The sequence below is a fragment of the Oryx dammah genome, unplaced genomic scaffold, assembly GCF_014754425.2.
Source record: "Oryx dammah isolate SB20612 unplaced genomic scaffold, SCBI_Odam_1.1 HiC_scaffold_16, whole genome shotgun sequence".
Classification (NCBI taxonomy): domain Eukaryota; kingdom Metazoa; phylum Chordata; class Mammalia; order Artiodactyla; family Bovidae; genus Oryx; species Oryx dammah.
In genome coordinates, this window is record NW_024070200.1 from 46,645,551 (window position 1) to 46,660,943 (window position 15,393).

At 43.5% G+C, this 15,393-nt stretch overlaps 1 pseudogene; it reads left to right on the forward strand.

Moving 5' to 3' along the window:
• Nucleotides 1-6,243: 6,243 nt before the first annotated feature.
• On the forward strand, nt 6,244-11,520 carry LOC120875346 (annotated as a pseudogene).
• Nucleotides 11,521-15,393: the final 3,873 nt, after the last annotated feature.

Genomic DNA, 15,393 nt, shown 5'->3' on the forward strand with positions numbered 1-15,393 from the left:
CGGCTCCGGGGGCGGAGCGGGGGCGGGAGCCTGCCTGGCGGCGGGACCCGGCTGGGGCCGCGGGCGGGGGGGAGGGGGGGGGAGGGTGGCCGGCCGGGCGGAAGGCGACCGGGACCTGGGCACTCGCCCAGGGCGGCGCGGCTGAGGGGCAGCCCCGGCCTGGGGCCTGGCCTCTCGCCTCTCGCCTCCCGCCCCAGGCGGGCTGCTCGGCACCGACCCGACGGCGGCGGCGGGCGGGGCGGGGCGGGGCGGGGACGGCGTCGGGCAGGGCCGGACCTTCTGCCTCGCCTGCCCCGGCCCGAGCACCCGGCGCGGTTCCGGTCCAGCGGCCGCCCCTGCGACCTGGGGCTCTGGTCCTCTGACGCGCCCGCCGGGCGGGGGGCCTGAGGTCGGGGCCGAGATCCCCCACCAGAGGGTCACGATCTGCCTACGCGGTGCCGCGCCCCTGCGGACGGGAGCGCCTCTGGAGCCGGGACGGCGTCCTCTTCCTTCAAATTCCGGCTGGTGGTGGGGCCTAGGAGGCTGTTAGCTGAAAGGGAGCAGAGGAGGCGTGGGCCTGCGCTTAGTAGGTGCGCCCTAAATGCTCGGTCATCGCTGCATCTGGGGACTTGCACGCGGGCCTGGAGATGCAGGGGCGCTGTGACATGACCGTGAGACCCGCGGCGAACGGAGTTGGCGGCCTGGCGACGGCTGCCTCCCAGGGGTAGACTGAGAGATCCTCCGAGTTACTGGGGAAGCTCTGACTGTGCGAGGTGAGAACTCGGAACAGGCGGGCAGAGGGCCAGGAAGGACCTTCCAAGAACCCGGAGGACCCGGGAACGGGCGGCGTTAAAGGTGGCAGCCAGATGGGGAGGGGAGAGCACGGAGTCGGTGTCTGGCACTGAGCACCCACTGCTAATGGAGAAATGCACTCAGAAGAACCAGGAAAGAGACGCCAATTTGCTCGAGGGGTGGAACTAGCTCAGCCAAGGCCTGCTCTGGGCCAGGCTCTTCACTGAGTTGAGCTCTGGGTAGGCAGTTTGCGGTGGTGGAGCAATGAAGGCAGTAAAGGGTGATGAATCCAGAAATTTGGCAGGGGGAGGGCTGGGGGAAGGGACTGGGCCTATGGCTCCACGGATAGTAACTGTGGTTAACACTGGAAATTTCCTAGTCTTCTTGTGTTCTCCCAACACGCAAGTGTATGAAAGGTAAATACTTGAGATGATCGATAGGTTAAATAACTTGATTGTGGTAATCATTCCCGTGTACACATATGTATATAAATCATCATATTGCATACTTTGAATATGTGTATTTATTTGTTAACTATACCTCAATAAAGCTGGAGAAAAAAATTTTTAAGGTAAGGGAGAGGTGATTTTTTTTTTCTCCTTTTTTTCAGTTTGTGGAAGAACTCTCAAAGGAGCTGAGAGGGGAGACTAAAAGATAAAAGATAGGATAATTAATAGTGGGTGATCTCAGAAAAGAAAAAGGAAATAGGGCTGGAGAAGAGGGAGGAAGAAATCTGAGAAGAGGCACATCTCTTCCTACTAGATTTAGACGCTACACAAAGACAGAAATATTTTGAGGTGAGGAGGCATGCATGCTCAGCCCTGCATGTTTCCCTGGGTCAGCTGCCTGGATGACCCCCTGAGTGAACCATAACCCTTCCGGGGTCACTGCCCTTTAAAGTTTAAGTGCAATTGGTGCAAACCCCTATTACACTTAGAGTGGGAAACACAGCTTATGTGTCAATATTTCCAAAGATTCATGGGGGGACTTCAATTTCTCCAAATTATCACTGGCCCCAGTTTCGTTTCCCAAAACATAATCCACTGTGCTTTTTAAGGAAATTTGTCTCTATATCCTGCATTATTGTTGTTGCTCAGTTGCTAAGTCATGTCCAACTCTTTTGCAACCCCATGGACTGTAACCCACATGCTCCTCTGTCCATGGGATTTTCCAGGCAAGAATACTAGAGTGGGTTGCCGTTTCCTTCTCCAGGAGATCTTCTGGAACCAGGGATCAAACCTGTGTCTTCTGCATTGTCAAGTGGATTCTTTACAACTGAGCAACCAAGGAAACCTCTATACCCTGGATACCATTCCATTTATATTCCCCCAAAATACAGCACCATGAAAACAAGTAAAATGCCCAGTGTTCCATGGTTGTTAAATCATAGTTCATTTGTAATAACCATTAAAATCATGTTGAATGCAATATTGTAAATCAACTATACTCCAATACAAAAAAAAAAAAAATTTTTTTTAAATCCGGTGGAACAGACTTCCCCTGCTGCCCAGTGGTTAAAACTCTACCTTCCAATGGGGTTCCATTCCTGATCCCACATGCCTCGTGTTACAGCCAGAAAAAGAAAGCGTGTTGAAGAAAAAGATTAATGTCATGGCATATACATATAATTAAAAAGCACATCATAAAATGATATGATACCAGCTTGTAATATATAAACATACATAAATGTGTATCATACGTAGATTTTTAAATGGGAGTTTTATTTTCTTCTGTGACTTCTGTATTTTCTTTTTACACTAGTACATTAATATTTACCTGAAATCAGGAAAAATTATATTTTCAAGTGCATTTTTATAAAAAGGTATTTCTTACAGATATTTATGGAATTAAAAAGAAAGGTATTAGGAATCAGGAAAGGAAGTTGGAAATGATATTTGAAGGATAGATGGGACTTTGGCAACAAAGAGGGGCTAGCTGAGGAGGCTGACCTATGCAAAAGGAACAGTACAATCAGTGATACAAAATAAGAATTTCAGAAAACACCAAGAGGTCAGTTTGCTTGGAGCACAGATTCACTTGGGAGAAATACAAGTGAGTCAGTCTGGAAAGGTAGGGCTTTGATCCTGCATACCAAGCTGAACCCTCTGTGATTGGATGGCTGGAAGAAGAACCCTGAGGCTTGAACTGTGCAGGTGATAAATTTTAAAGTAAATGTTCCTGTATTCTCTTCCTTAATGAGATTCTAGATCTTAGCCCTTCTTCCAGTTCAGCTACTAAGTCATGTCTGACTCTTTGCCCCATTGCCGGCAGCATGCCAGGCTCCTGTGTCCTCTGCTGTCGCCCAGAGTTTGCTCAAATCCATGTCCATTGAGTCCAATGGAGCTATCTGAAACTTCTCATCCTGTCCCACCCACTTCTCCTTTTGGTTTAAATCTTTCCCAGCATCAGGGTCTTTTCCACTGAAAAGCCCTTCTACCCTAATGCTGTTTAGGTATCTGATTGACTTAGAATGAAGAGGTAGGGACAACAGTTTTTGCATTCCAGCTGTTCACAGAGTGAGAACTTGCTTCTCTGAGTGAGGCCCTTGCTTCTCTGGTTATTCATTACTGCAATTTATTCAGAAGGCAGCAGTTTCAGAGAAGAAATTAGCAAAGAGTAAAAATGAAAGAAGAAATGTGCACTTTAAAACCAATGCTTAGGAAAACTTTATTTTTTTTACAGCTTTCTGTGATTGGCTCTTTTTTTAAGATTCCATATAAAAGTGAAATCACACAGTGTTTGTGTTTCTCTGATTTATTTCACTTAATGTAATGTCTTCAAGATCCATCCATGTTTTCAAAAATGGTGTGATTTTCTTCTTTTTTATGGCTAAATAATATCCTTTGCACTCTTTTTCGACTGTAGCCCTGCATAAGAAATATATTCTATATCTCAACCCAGAATATATATGCTCATGCACACAGACACACACACACACACCCCTCTGAAACAAAACATTTCATGAAATAATTACCATTATTTTATGCAATTCTTTCTGATATTTTCAATTTTATATTTTTATTTCTTTTTAAATACTGATCATTGATCTTCAGACCCATTATAGGGTTCCAAAATGCCTTTAAGGATATTAAGAAAAGGCTAGACTATTATTCCCTGCTGTGTTTGCAGTTTTCACTTAAATATCCATACAGGCGGTGACCTTAAGTTTGCCATGTTTACCCGTCCAGAAATCAGCAGGACAGGCGACACTCTCGCAGGATGTGGTGGGGGAGGGGCTAGAAGGATTGGCAGGCACCATGTTTGGGTTTCTTCTCCCTTCTCAGTAAATATTTCCTGATACCAGTATTTCTCAGAAACCATAAATGCTTTCTCATTGTCTAGCTTCAGATACAGACTGAACTTTAAACAAGACTAGGCTACCGACAGCGGATTACTGGAGACAACTGTTTATTTGAATGAACACAATCACAAACTAAAATAAAAGGGAAAATGATATATCTCGGTTGTGACACAACGTAGAAGCCATCTTACCCAACACTGTTGGAATGCTACAGGGACAGGAAGTGTCAGCCCTGAGAAGACTGGAACCCGAGGAAAAATGAAAATATTAACTTTATTACCAGTAAAGCTGAGCTGAAAAACGTCCTGGTCAATGACCTGGTTAATGACCAAGAGCTTTTTACTATTCTTTGAATTAAAATAGTCTCCCCCAAATTCCAACCTCCACTTTGCAGAGGCCTATCAGCTTTAGCCACGTATGATTAGGAAAGATTGCTCTCAAGTCCTTGTGTGTGCAAGTGTGCGCCTGCGCTCAGTCATGTCCAACTCTTTGCAACCCCATGAACTGTAGCCCACGAGGTGCTGTCCATGGGATTTCCCAGGCAAGAATACTGGAGCGGGTTGCCATTTCCTACTCCAGGGGATCTTCCCAACCCATCTCTAAGGGCAGGTAGATCCAAATTCACCAGTTAGGTAGATCACTCCTGGAATAACCAGCACAAATTCTCCCCTATCTGACCTCCTATGGGGAAAAAATTTTTTAAAGGAATAGGGTATACGTATTTGTCCCTGCCCAAACAAATCAATCTGGCCCAATAGTTGGTCAGTTAATAGGAAAAGTATATTAAATGACAGATACAAACCTTAACATTTCATTTTCACTTCAAACCTGTAAGGAACACCCACTTGCCAATCTTTCAGTGTGAGGGCAAACCTTTTTTTTTTTATTTGAGCAACAGTGGCAGTTAGAATTCTTAAGTTGTCTTTCTTACATAATTCATATCCATGATGTATTTTCTATGCTTTCAAATTTGTTTTTTTTTTTTTTTTAAGTTGACTGAGAGGGACTTCCCTGGCAGTCCAGTGGTTAGGACTCCATGCTACCACTTAAGGGAGCATGGGTTCATTCCCTGATCCAGAATGCTGTTTAGCACAGCTGAAATAAAATAGAATAATTTAAAAAATAAAGTTGAAGATTTAAAATTTCCTCCAAAGCAATATAAATAGAGGCTCCTTAAAAAAAAAAATCCTTTACATTTCTGCCTCCCACGTATGGTTTGCCAGTAATTTTCATGTGGTCTTTAGCTAATACTTCCAAAGCATTCAACTGACATTTCATAGAAACAGCTCCTTCTCTTTCAGGCTTATGTCTTATCAGTTTATGTAGTTTTAATTAAATCAGTTATATGCTGGCAAGTAGCTGTCATAAGCAGTTTCGGGACCAACCACAACAGACTCTTGTTAGGTATCTAACAAAACTGGTAGGAAGATGTATATATATATACATATATACATATATTCCAGATGTAGACTCACTAGTCCAAAGCATTCAGCAGGCATGGAAAGTAGTCAATATATTTATTTGGAGGGAATGGAAAGTGTTGATTCCAGCTAGTTCACTAAATCTACTGAATGCTCATTTTACTAGTATAGCCAACTCTGGGTGCGTATATCTTAACTGTCTCCTTCCATCATGTATACATTTTATAAAGGCTTATTGATATTCAGGACAGTGCCAGGCACTATACTAGGCCCTGAAGTAGCACAGCTCACTGAAGAAGAAACTGGTATATAAACAGGATGAAGAGGCAGGATAGAGACAGAAGAATATTAAGGGGCAAATCCCTTTACCTTCTCTCTCAGTCCCCTCAAAATCACTGTCCCTCCATTCCCATTTAGCTAAAAAAGAGCTTTAACTATCTTAGGATTGGTATGGCTATTACAGAATCCACATAATAATAGACCTACTACACTTGTGTATATATAGGGCTTCCTCACTGGCTCAGATGTAAAGAATCTTCCTGAAATGCAGGAGACAGTTTCGATCCCTGGGTTGGGAAGATCTCCTGGAGAAGGGCATGGCAACCCACTCCAGTGTTCTTGCCTGGAGCATCCCATGGAGAGAGGAGCCTGGTGGGTTACAGTCCAGGGGGTCCCAAAGAGTCAGACATGACTGAAATGACTTAGCATGCATGCATGTATACACACACCTTATGTATTTTCCATTGCTAATAAGAAGAATGCAATTGGCCCATTCAGAGAAAGCTGTAGCAATGGGAATTTGTATAATCCTCTTAAAAAACAATTTGACAGTACTTCTGAAGAGCCTTAATAGAGACGTGACTCTTTTGACTCATCAGTACCACTCCTAGAAACTTTTCTTTAAGAAAAAGTCCTCCCTCTTTTTCACTCAGATGGCACTGAAGGCAAAGAAGGAAATCCTTGCCCCTCCCAAAGCCAAAGCCAAGACCAAGAAAGCAGTGTTGAAAGGCATCCACAACCACACACACACAAAAAAACAGATGTCACCCACCTTGCCACAGCCTAAAACACTGCAGCTCAGGGGGCAGTGCAGACAGATATCCTTGGAGGAGTGCCCCTAGGGAAAACAAGCTTGACCATTGTGCCATTATCAAGTTCCCCTCACCGCCAAGTTAGCCATGAAGAAGATAGAAGACAACACATTTGTGTTTATTGTGGATGTCAAGCATCACATTGAACAGGCTGTGAAGAAGCGCTACGACATTGATATAGCCAAGGTCAACACCTTGATCAGGTCTGATGAAGAGAAGGCATATGTTTGCCTGGCTCCTTACTGTGATACTTTGGATGTTGCCAACAGTTTGGGATCATCTAAACTGAGTCCTGAAGAAGGCAATGGCACCCCACTCCAGTACTCTTGCTTGGAAAATCCCATGGTTGGAGGAGCCTGGAAGGCTGCAGTCCATGGGGTCGCTGAGAGTCGGACATGACTGAGCGACTTCACTTTCACTTTTCACTTTCATGCATTGGAGAAGGAAATGGCAACCCACTCCAGTGTTCTTGCCTGGAGAATCCCAGGGACGGCACAGCCTGGTGGGCTGCCGTCTATGGGGTCGCACAGAGTCGGACATGACTGAAGTGACTTAGCACCAAACTGAATCCAGCTGGCTAATTCTAAATATAAAAGTTCTCACTAAAAGAAAGAATCCTCCCCAGGGACTTCCCTGGCAGTCTGGAGGGTAAGACTTCGCCTTCCAGTGCAGGGGGTATGGGTTCAATCCCTTGTCAGGGAGTTAAGATCCCACATATCTGCCTGGCGGCCAAAAAACCAAAACATAAAACAAACAATATTGTAACAAATTCAATAAAGACTTTAAAAGTGGTCCACCTTAAAAAAAAAGAAAAAGAATCCTCTCCAAAGTGAACAGCTACGTGCATAATATTTACTGTAACCTTATTTGTGATAGTGAAAGTTTGAAACATATGAATGATTAAGTAACTTATGGCTTGCAACATTGTATAGCTTACCACTGAGTAAGCACCCAGTGGGGTAACAGAAAAATATTAAATGAAAAAAAGATACAGTTTGTTCAACTACACTGAGAACCACCAATTAGATAGTTTAAAAGGGTGAATTTTTGGAAATTCCCCAGTGGTTCAGTGGTTAAGACTCTGGGCTTTCACTGCTGGAGTTCAATCTCTGGTTGGATCCTGGTGCAGCCAAGAAAGTATAAAAATAATGAAAGGGTGAACTTTGTGAATCATATTCATTTCTTTTAAAAAGATATAACTGTCTAGTTTTACTTTAGTATCAGCCAAGATCAGCAGGAAACAGATGGCCTGCTCAGTGAGTGAAACTGAAGATAGTTAATGAAGGTACAGTGTACAAAGATGTGGGCAGGGTTGAGGGAAACCAACCAAGGATAATGAAGTACCCCAGGCCAGTTATCTGCCGAGAAGCCATTATCAACCATAGGCCTGAAAAGGCAAAGAGATGGAACCAGTGCCCAGTAAGAGCCACAGCTGAGAGGGAGGGCCAATGGGAACTTCTAGGAACACGGTTCTTTCTCTCTGTCTGTCTCTCTCTCACTTCCTGTGGTACCTCCCACTCACTGGCTGAACCCAAGAGGAAGTCTAAGGGCAAAGGAGCCCAGATGACACTGTCCTTCAAGGTCAGCCTCTGGAGAAGGACAGAGAGGGGTGGATCTGGATGCAGCTTATCTAGCAGATAGGTGATCATATAACAAGGTGAGGACTGGGTAAACATATGGCCAAGGACCTTAAGGGAAACCTGGAAAATCAGGGATTGTAGAGGTAGTTAGAGAACAGTAGGATGGATAGAGGGGGCAGGAAAAATTGTTACCTCAGGCTGAGACAAGGATGAGAGCCAGAGGCAGGAACAGTTTATTGTTTGGTTAAATACTGAGCTAGAGCCTGAGCTCTGGCCTCTTATTAATAGAAGTGTGTGCGTGCTCAGTAGCTTCAGTGGTGTCCAACTCTTTGTGACCCCATGGACCATAACCCACCAGGCTCCTCTGTCCATGGGATTCTCCAGGCAAGAATACTGGAGTGGATTGCCATGCCCTCCTCCAGGGGCTCTTCCCAACCCCATAGGAGATACAGAACTAAATCAGAGTGGCACATCAGAAATTCTCCACCTGTTGGCTATTACCCTGTGTTTCTCCTTCCCTGTGAAACTTCATACCTTCAACAAATAATTGTTTAGTACTTAGTATGTGCCAGGAACTGTTAGACCCTGAGGATTGACAATAAACAAAATTAACTTAACATTCTTGCTCTCCTGGAGTTTATATCCTGGTGGCAGGGAGAGAGACAACAGATAAGTAAATATAAGTCAGGGGTGATAGGCGCCATAAAAAAAAAAATGCAGGAGAGCAGGGAAATAAAATCCTGTCCATTTTACCTCTTTAAAAAAGCCCATGTGTGCACGCGTGCCAAGTCGATTCAGTCCTGTCTGCCTGTTTGCGACACTATGGACCATAGCATCAGGCTCTTCTGTCCATGGGATTCTCCAGTCAAGAATACTGGAGTGGGTTGCCATGCCCTCCTCCAGGGGATCTTCTGAGCCCAAGGATCGAACCCAGGTCTTCCGCATTGTGGACAGATTCTTTATCTTCTGAACCACCAAGGAAGCCCCTCCACACACAGTCACACAAAACAAGTCCGTACGTGCCCGCAAACTCCAGAGCTCCCTAGTAAATCAGGACTTCGATCTGCACTAGGATGAGACTATCCTAATTGACCTTCCAGCCTCCAGCAAACTCCATCCATTTCTGCACTTTGCTGTGAGGATCTTTCTGATCTTATCAGTGTGCTCTGCTGAGTCATTCAGTTGTGTCTGATCTTTGCAACCCCATGGACTGTAGCCCATCAGGCTCCTCTGTCCATAGGTTTTTTTCAGGCAAGAATACGGGAACTGGTTGCCATTTCCTTCTCCAAAGAACCTTCTCAACCCAGAGATTGAACCCTCATCTCCTGCATTGGCAGGCAGATTTTTTTTACCACTGAGTCACCTGAGAAGCCTCGTTCTTGTCAGTTCGGTTCAGTTCAGTTCAGTTCAGTTCAGTTCAGTCGCTCAGTCGTGTCCGACTCTTTGCGACCTCATGAATCACAGCACGCCAGGCCTCCCTGTCCATCATCAACTCCCGGAGTTCACTCAGACTCAGGTCCATCGAGTCCGTGATGCCATCCAGCCATCTCATCCTCTGTCATCCCCTTCTCCTCCTGCCCCCAATCCGTCCCAGCATCACAGTCTTTTCCAATGAGTCAGCTCTTCTCATGAGGTGGCCGAAGTACTGGAGTTTCAGCTTTAGCATCATTCCTTCCAAAGAAATCCCAGGGCTGATCTCCTTCACAATGGACTTGCCTTAAAAAAAAGTACCCGTCAATGCTCTTATTTGCTTATCATGTTTTATAATGCCTAACCTCCTTCTACACTTGATCTTAGCCAAAAGGCCGAGAACCTCCTTCTAATGGACCTTATCTTCTGGATCTATCACTTGCATATATCTCTCTTGTTCTCCTTTTCCCTAATTGTCTGTAGTCTATCGACCAAGCTGTACTTCTCTCTTTTCTGTACCATTGTCTCTGCTGCTCTTTCCATTTGGAACATTCACCCAAACTCCCTGCCTCCTCCCAAGGTTGGTAATCTTCTACTTATTCTTCTAAGCCCATTAATTCCCACCTTTTGGTCAAGCTTCCCTGACCTTCCCTGGTGTGAGGGAGTGTCTTCTAGTTCCCACCTTTGTGTTATCAGTACATTAGGCACCTCATCCATATAATCGTAGTTCCTGGATCTCAAGTGTACATGGTGAGGTTAAATATGATCCATGGGTCAGGGACCCTATATTCTTTTGTTCATGTGTGACTATCTTTTGTTACTTATCCTACTTAAAAACGACAATTGACAACTTACATATACCCTCCCCCTGAATCCAGTACTTAACCTTTCTTTTTCTTTCAGTTTTATTGAGATATAACTGATATGTAGCACTGTGTAAATTTAGGTATAGAGTTGTCTCTCAGGTTGTTGGAAGAGAGTGTTTGTTATGAGCAACGTGTTCTCTTCGGAAAACTCTGTTAGCTTTTGCCCTGCTTCATTTTGTACTCGAAGGCCAAACTTGCCTGTTATTCCAGGTATCTCTTGACTTCCTACTTTTGTATTGCACTCCCCTATGATGAAAAGAGTACGTTTTTCTGGTGTTAGTTCTAGAAGGTCTTGTAGGTCTTCATAGAACTGTTCAGCTTCAACTTCTTCAGCATCAGTGGTTGGGTTATAGACTTGGATTATTGTGATGTTGAATGGTTTACCCTGGAAACAAACTGAGATCATTTTGTCATTTTTGAGATTGCACCCAAGTACTGCATTTTGGACTCTTGTTGACTATGAGGGCTACTCCATTTCTCTAAGGTATTCTTGCCACAGTAGTAGATATAATGGTCATCTGAATTAAATTTGCTCATTCCCATCCATTTTAGTTCACTGATTCCTAAAATGTTGATGTTAACTCTTGCCATCTCCTGCTTGACACATCCAATTTAGCTTGATTTATGGACCTAACATTTCAGGTTCCTATGTAATATTGTTCTTCACAGCATCAGACTTTATTTTCACCACCAGCTGCTGCTGCTAAGTTGCTTCAGTCATGTCCGACTCTGTGCGACCCCATAGACAGCAGCCCACCAGACTCCCCCATCTCTGGGATTCTCCAGGCAAGAACACTGGAGTGGGCTGCTATTTCCTTCTCCAATGCATGAAAGTGAAAAGTGACAGTGAAGTCGCTCAGTCGTGTCCGACCCTCAGCGACCCCATGGACTGCAGTCTTCCAGGCTCCTCTGTCCTTGGGATTTTCCGGGCAAGAGTACTGGAGTGGGGTGCCATTGTCTTCTCCGTTCACCACCAGACACATCCACAGTTGAACATCATTTCTGCTTTGACCCAGCCTTTTCATTCTTTCTGTAGCTATTTCTCTGCTCTTCCCAAGTAGCATATTGAACATCTACTGACCTGGAGGTCTCCTCTTCCAGTGTCATATCTTTTTGCTTTCTCATACTGTTCATGGGATTCTCAAAGCAAAAATACTAGAGTGGTTTGCCAGTCTCTTCTCCAGTGAACCACATTTTGTCAGAACTCTCCACCGTAACCCCTCCATCCTGGGTGGCCCTTCACAGCATGGCTTATAGCTTCATTGAGTTACACAAGGCTATGACCCATGTGATCATTTTGGTTAGCTTTCTGTGATTGTGGTTTTCGTTTTGGAGTCTGCGGATTTATAGTTCTTGCTTCTTCTGTCTGCCCTCTGATGGATGAGGATAATAGGCTTGAGCAAGCTTCCTGATGGGAGGGACTGACTGTGGGGAAAACTGGGTCTTGCTCTGGTGGGCAGAGCCATGCTCAGTAAATCTTTAAACCAATCTTCTGCTGATGAGTGGGGATGTGCTCCCTCCTTGTTAGCTGTTTGGCCTGAAGCAACCCAGTCCTGGAGTCTACAACCTCTATGGTAGGGCTAATGGTGACCTCCGAAAGAACTTATGCCAACGCACACCTCCCAGGACTGCTGCTGCCAGTGTCCCTGTCCCCGTCAGCAGGTCAGTGCCAAACCACCCCTCTGCAGGAGACCCTCAAACACTCACAGGCAGGTCTGGCTCAGTCCCCTGTGGGGGTCACTGCTCCTTTACCCTGGGTTCTGGTACACACAGGTTTTGTTTGTGCCCTCCAAGAGTCTGTTTTCCCCAGTCCTCTGGAAATTTCTGTAATCAAATCCCTATACGTTTCTGTAAATTTAGGTGGACAGCATAATGATTTGAATCCCATACATTATGAAATGATAACCACAATAAGATTTGTAAACACCCATCATCTCTTGTAGATACCTTATAAAAGAAAAAGGGAAAAAAATTGTTTTCCTTGTGCTGAAAATTCTTAAGATTTCTCCCTTAACTTTCACATATAACATACCTCAATATGTTTTATGTTAAATTCTATGACTCATGTTATACATTGCATCCCTGCTACTGGATGTTGAAAGCTGGTAACTTTTGACCACCTTCATCCCATTCCCCCTCCCCATCCCCCTCCAAGTACCACTTCCTCTGGCAAGCACAAATCCAATCTCTTTTGCTTGGAGTTTGTTTGCTTGTTTTGGGGGAGGCTTTTTGAAATATAATTGACCTACAACATTATGTTAGTTTCCTGGTGTCTGGTATGGTGATTTGATATTTCCATACATTATAGAATGATCTCTACCCCATTGCTTAATCTTGTACTTATCATATTCTTGTTCTTAAAAATAATTAATATAAAAAATAAATATTTCATTATATATATGTGTGTATATACATCAATGCTTGCACATGCACTAAGTCACTTCAGTCATGTCCAACTCTTTTGAGACCCCCATGGACCATAGCCTGCCAGGCTCCTCTGTTCATAGGATTCTCCAGGCAAGAGTACTGGAGTGGGTTACTATGCCCTCCTCTAGGAGATATTTCCAACCCAGGGATCAAACCCAACTGTCTTATTTCTCCTGCATTGGCAGGTGGGTTCTTTACCACAAGTGTCACCTGAGAAGTCCTGTATATATCTATATATACATTTTTTAATATATATATATTGTACCACACAACTTTCAGGACTTTAGTTCCCTGAGCAGGGACTGAATCCATACCTTCAGCAGTGAAAGCTGTGGAAGCCTAACTACTGGACCACTAGAGAATTCCCAAAAAATTATCTTTAAAAATTATCTCAGCTTTATAAAAATTTAAAGTCTTGCTTTTTAAGGGAACCCTCCTCTACTGTTGGTGGGAATGTAAATTGTCCTTTTCTCATTAATTTTCAGGATTTCTTTATATGTCTTTTAGTAATCTTTTGCATTTTTTTCTTTTGTTGGAATTTAAGCAAACAGAAGAAAATTTTTTTTTAATTTTCAAAAATTTGTATAAAAGACCCTGATGCCAGGAAAGATTGAAGACAAAAGGGGAAGGGGATGGTAGAGGATAGTATCACCAACTCAATGGACATGAATCTGAGTAAACTCCAGGAGATAGTGAAGGGCAGGGGAGCCTGGTGTGCTGCAATGCCTGGAGACACAAAGAGTCAGACATGACTTAGCAACTGAACAACAACAAAAATGTATTTACATACAGACATAAGTCTATATTTTTGTGTGTGAACATGTGCACATATTCCCAAAATATATATTATTAATTATAGTTGCTTATTAAAATGATATAATTCCTTACTTAATATCCTGAGATTTCTTTTTTTTTTAATTCAACTATAGTTAATTAACAACATTGTGTTAGTTTCAGGTATACAACTTCAGACTCATTCCATTATAGGTTATTACAAGATATTGAATATAGTTCCCTGTGCTATACGGTAAATCCTTCTCATTTATCTATTGCATATATAGCAGCGTGTCCTGGGACTTCTTTTTCACTCTTCTTGTTTTATTGCTAAGATCCATCTCAGCTCTGTTGCATGTAGCTGAGTTTATTGTGGCTGCTGTAGACTATTTCGATGTGTGAATATGCTAATATTGCTTTGTTGTTGGCAGCAAACACTCTTGGTGCTCTGTGTTCTTCCCTTTGGCCCACATCTGGTTTTAGCTAAATATGTGGTAGCCAGTTTCATGGGACCTCCCATTTACTGACAATGCCCACCACGAGTGCTAGGCCTGGGGCCTCTCCAATTTCTGCTCTACCGCCTTCTCAAAAGCCCTAAGAGCCTTCTCAGTCCTCTCCCAGGCAGAGACTGAAAGTAAAGAGCCTTAGCCCTCAACTAATGGGGGATGTGAGCCAAGGGATAAATGCCCAGGCTCCTTTCCTTCAGATGGACAATTCTGGGAGGCATTTTGCATATTTCTCAGCGTTCTCTATGGACTCACACTCCTCACATTGGCTTTTCCTGTTGCTTTGCCTCAACTCTCCCCCTCTTTTTCACTCCTCTGCCAGAGATCACTTCCCAAATAAATAACCTGCACCCAAGTCCTCATCCCAGTCTCTGCTTTGGGAGACCTCCAACTAACACAGCCACTTTACTGATAAGGAGCATTCATATTGTTGCAAGTTTTTGCTATTGCCAATGTGCTACTAAGAATATTCATAAAAAACCCACTGGTGCACAAGTGCAAGAATTTCTGTTGTGTATTTACTTCCTTGGCTGTGTTGGGTCTTAGCTGGGGCATGCAGGATCTTCATCGAGTCACATGGGAGCTTTCCTTTCGGTGCATGGACTCTCTAGTTGTGGTGCACAGGCTCAGTAGTTGTGGTGAGGGCTTAGATGCTCCATGGCATGTGGAATCTTAGCTCCCTAGCCAGGAATCGAACCCACGTCATCTCCACTGAGGCAGATTCTTAACCACTGGACCACCGGGGAAGTCGCACAAATTTATACAGGAGTAAAATTGTTGGGTCAAAAGCTAAGTGAACTTTCAGCTTTACAAGATAATCCCAAACTGCTAATCAAAGTGGTTTTTACCAATTTATAGTTTCAACAACATTGTATAGATGATCTTATTGTTCCAAATCCTCTTCAACACTTGGTTTTGTCAGATGTCTTAATTTTCATCTCTGAGATAGATATCAAATAGAATCTCACTGTGGTCTCAATTTGTACTTCTTCCTGATTTATAAGGTTGAACATGTATTTGTATATTCATATATTCATATTTTTTGGACCATAAATGTTTCATCTTCTGAGAAATTCTTTTCAAATATGTTGCCCCTTTTTCTATTTGGTTGACTGTTCTTTCCTCATTAATTTTACTAATTCTTTTGCAGTTATGGTTATTCTCCTTTGAAACTTAGATGCTCAAAACAAAATTAACTATAATCTTCACTGAATATTACCTTTTTCTTGCTTACAAAATTAATGCA